This window comes from Tachyglossus aculeatus, chromosome 3 (assembly GCF_015852505.1).
Source record: "Tachyglossus aculeatus isolate mTacAcu1 chromosome 3, mTacAcu1.pri, whole genome shotgun sequence".
Classification (NCBI taxonomy): Eukaryota; Metazoa; Chordata; class Mammalia; order Monotremata; family Tachyglossidae; genus Tachyglossus; species Tachyglossus aculeatus.
This window is the reverse complement of record NC_052068.1, coordinates 89,238,531-89,242,509: the sequence shown is the minus strand read 5'-3', so window position 1 is coordinate 89,242,509 and position 3,979 is coordinate 89,238,531. Positions and strand designations below refer to the sequence as shown.

The 3,979-nt window shown below is 44.2% G+C and overlaps 1 non-coding gene across 1 annotated transcript; it reads left to right on the top strand.

The window, feature by feature from the left end:
* The first annotated feature begins 507 nt into the window (after positions 1-507).
* Positions 508-640, top strand: LOC119926202. The gene has a single exon (XR_005450097.1). It is a non-coding gene; the product is annotated as a small nucleolar RNA SNORA7 (small nucleolar RNA).
* The last annotated feature ends 3,339 nt before the right edge of the window (positions 641-3,979 follow it).

Here is a 3,979-nt window from a genome sequence, read left to right as displayed (position 1 = left end):
AAGAAAGAAATTTAGAAATGCTGATGAACCAGACAGGTGTGGACAAGTGCAACCTCTACTCTGTTGGAATGACAACCTTTTTTTGTATTTGTTAGGCACTTACTATGTGTCTGGTGCTCTACTAAGCACTGGGGTAGGCACGAGATAATTGGGTTGGACACAGCCCCTGTGCCACAGAGGACTCACAATCTTAATCCACATTTTACAGATGAGGTAACCCAGGCCCAGAGAAGTGAAGCAACTTGCCCAAGATCACGCAGCAGACAAGTGGCAGAGCCAGGATTAGAAACCAGGTCCTGATTCCCGGATCCATGCTCTTTTCGATTTGTAAGAGCCATTCATCTTTAGAGACCAGATTATTCGACATCATCTGTTCACAATTCCCGGAAATAGGTCTGAGAATCCCTGCCTTTAATTGCTGCTTTTTTTTGTTGTTGTTTTTTCTTTCCCAATTGATTGTGAGGAGGCTGACATCTTATTACTCTGATGCCTGTAGGGGAGCTTGTCCCCCTCTCAGGGTCGCACCTGGAGAGTTTCCAGTACTCTACCAATCTCAACTACAGGAGGGAGAGTCAAGCAGGGGCATTTCCATTCCTAGCTTGAGCAGTGGCTAGCGAGTGGAAGACAATCTGCTACAAGTCAGAACTCACCCATGCTGGGCAGCAGCAGCATGGGAGCGAGTCGAGGGCGGAGACTCAAATTTACTGCTCGGAAGGAGGCAATGGTAAACCACTTCCATGTTTTTACCAAGAAAACTGTATGGATACATTAGCGGAATGATCGCAGATCATTAAGCGAAGCAGCGTGGCCCAGTGGAAAGAGCCCGGGCTCTGGAGTCAGAGGTCATGGGTTCAAATCCCGGCTCCACCACTTGTCAGCTGTGTGACTCTGAGCAAGTCACTTCACTTCTCTGGGCCTCAATTCCCTCATCGGTAAAATGTAGATTAAGACTGTGAGCCCCCCATGGGACAATCTGATCACCTTGTAACCTCCCAAGCGCTTAGAACAGTGCTTGGCACACAGTAAGCACTTAATAAATGCCATTATTATTATTAGATGGAGAGCAGGGCGTTCTGGGAGAGATGTATCCATGGCATCACTATGGGTCGGAGACGACTCAACAGCATAATACAAGACAAGAAGGGGGGGCTTGTGCCACAATATATCACCCCAACCCTTAGTCAAGTCAATCGTATTTATTGAGCACTTACTGTGAGCAGAGCGCTGTATTAAGCACTTGGGAGAGTGCAATATAACAATATAACAGGCACATTCCTGATCCTCCTTGGTCTACCCTCAATGGCAATTGAACTATTTAGGGGAATGGGTTGGGCCTAGGAGACTTACTGGTCTGTATATCAGTTCCCCCCTGGCCCAGCCCCAAGTTTCCACAGCCTTAAAGATGGATTGTTTGAGAGAGCTGAAATAAGGTTATGTGAATGACCACGGAGCCAGGAGTGGAAGGATTCAAGTAACAAAAGCACTAACTAGGAAGCCAGACTGCAACTGCCCTTCTCTTTGATTTTGGCAATTCAACCTGAGCTCAACAGAACTGCCCAAATGGAGAATTCTGCACTTCTGAACAAGCACTGGAATCTAACTAAGGCAACCTCCTCTTCAACTAATAATTAATTGCAAATTGTCATCGAAACAACTGCATGATTTGGCATCCCTCAAGGCCCTACTGAGAGCTCACCTCCTCCAGGAGGCCTTCCCAGACTGAGCCCCTTCCTCTCCCCCTCGCCCCCCTCTCCATCCCCCCATCTTACCTCCTTCCCTTCCCCACAGCACCTGTATATATGTATATATGTTTGTACATATTTTTTACTCTAGTTATTTATTTATTTATTTTACTTGTACATATCTATTCTATTTATTTTATTTTGTTAGTATGTTTGGTTTTGTCTCCCCCTTTTAGACTGTGAGCCCACTGTTGGGTAGGGACTGTCTCTATATGTTGCCAATTTGTACTTCCCAAGCGCTTAGTACAGTGCTCTGCACACAGTAAGCGCTCAATAAATACGATTGATGATGATGATAATTTATGGAAGGCTAATTAATAATAATAATTGTGGTATTGGTTAAGCACCTGCTATGTGCCGGGCACTGTTCTAAGTGCTGGGCACGAAGCGCTGAGGGCTTATTGTGACCATAATGCAGTTAGTAGACACAAGTCCCGCCTCAAGGAGTTTTGTTGTGGTTTTTTTTATGGTATTTGCTAAGCACTTACTATATGCCAAGGCACTGTACTGAGCGCTGGAGTAGGTACAAGCAAATCAGATTGGGTACGGTCCCTGTCCGACATGGGGCTCACAGTCTTAGTCCCCATTTTACAGATGAGGTAACTGAGTCACAGAGAATTTGTGACTTGCCAAGGTCACACAGCAGACTAATGGGGGAGACAGGATTAGAACCCAGGTCCTTCAAACTTTCAGGACCATATCCTGTCCATTAGGCCATGCTACTTCTCAGCTACAGTTTGCCACCTAGCCGGAATCTAGCAGGTGAAGCAGAGGTTAATCAAGTGAAACCAAGTGGGTGAAAAAAAATTTAGTAGAGTTTGGGGTCCAGTGGTATGAGTCATCATAGCCAAACATAAAGAAGTGTTAGAACTGCCACAACATAGATCATAGATCATGCCATGTGAAAGGAGATTTAAATCCCTAGTCTACAATACAGATACAGAACAATGCTTTAGAAGGTAAGGCTATTGGAAGAGAAATTGAAATCTGTTTTTATAATAATAATAATGATGATGATGGCATTTGTTAAGCGCTTACTATGTGTGAAGCACTGTTCTAAGCTCTGGGGGGGATACAAGGTGATCAGGTTGTCCCACATGGGGCTCACAGTCTTAATCCCCATTTTACAGATGAGGTAACAGGCTCAGAGAAGTTAAGTAACTTGCCCAAGTTTACACAGCAGATATGTGGCAGAGCTGGGATTCGAACCCATGACCTTTAACTCCAAAGCCCATGCTCTTTCCACTGATCCACCATCAAAACAGTAGTAGGCTCTTCTTCATTTCCCTAAGGACACGTTAATTTGCAGCAGGTGGGATTCGGGTTAGACATAAGGAAAAGCTTCCCAGTGTAAAAGGTTCTAAGGCCAGGAACGTGTTACAAAGGGGAGGTTGTGAAATTATATTTTTTAACAGTAGTTTAGTCTGGGTTATTCATTCAATCGTATTTATTGAGCACTTACTGTGTGCAGAGCACTGTACTAAGTGCTCATTTGGCCTGAAGTGGAGTTGTGACAATCACTGATTTGATTAACTAAATTGAAACATTAAGGCCGCACAAGGCGACTTTTAAATACATGGCCTCTGGTATCAATTCTGGGAGCTACCAAACACGATTTCAGAATCTTCAATTTATTTTGTACTATGTAGACGCCACTTTAAATGGGAAAAGTTTGATCAACTAGATTCTAAAGTGCCTTCTCAGAAAGGCTCCATAAAAACTGTATCGGCAGATACTTAGATCCCCAGACCTCCTAAAGGTGGTCTCTGAGGCTGAAGAGGGGCCAGTAAATTCTCTCTGCCTTCTTCAGTCAATGAACAGGATTTATTTAGCGCTTATTATGTGCAGAGCAATGTACTAAGTGCTTGGGAGGGTAAAATACAACAGAATTAGCAGACCCATTCCTTGCCCGTGTGTAGACATTCTCCTAATGGAAAAACCACACTCCAGTGGCAACGGTCTTTACTGCTACTTACCCTGCTCCTCCCCTGTGGGTGTTTTCAAGGTGCTGGAGGACACATTGGAAGCTCTCTGATTAGCAGAATTGTTCCTAGCTAGGGCCCTTTCTGGACAAGAAAACAATCCAATACTCTTACAGTGGTCAGCGAGAAGGAATGCATTCCTCCTAGTAATAATAATAATATTTACGTGGTGTCTGTTAAGTGCTTACTATGTGCCAAGCCCTCCCTCCACACATAATAATAATAATAGCATTTATTAAGCGCTACTACGTGCAA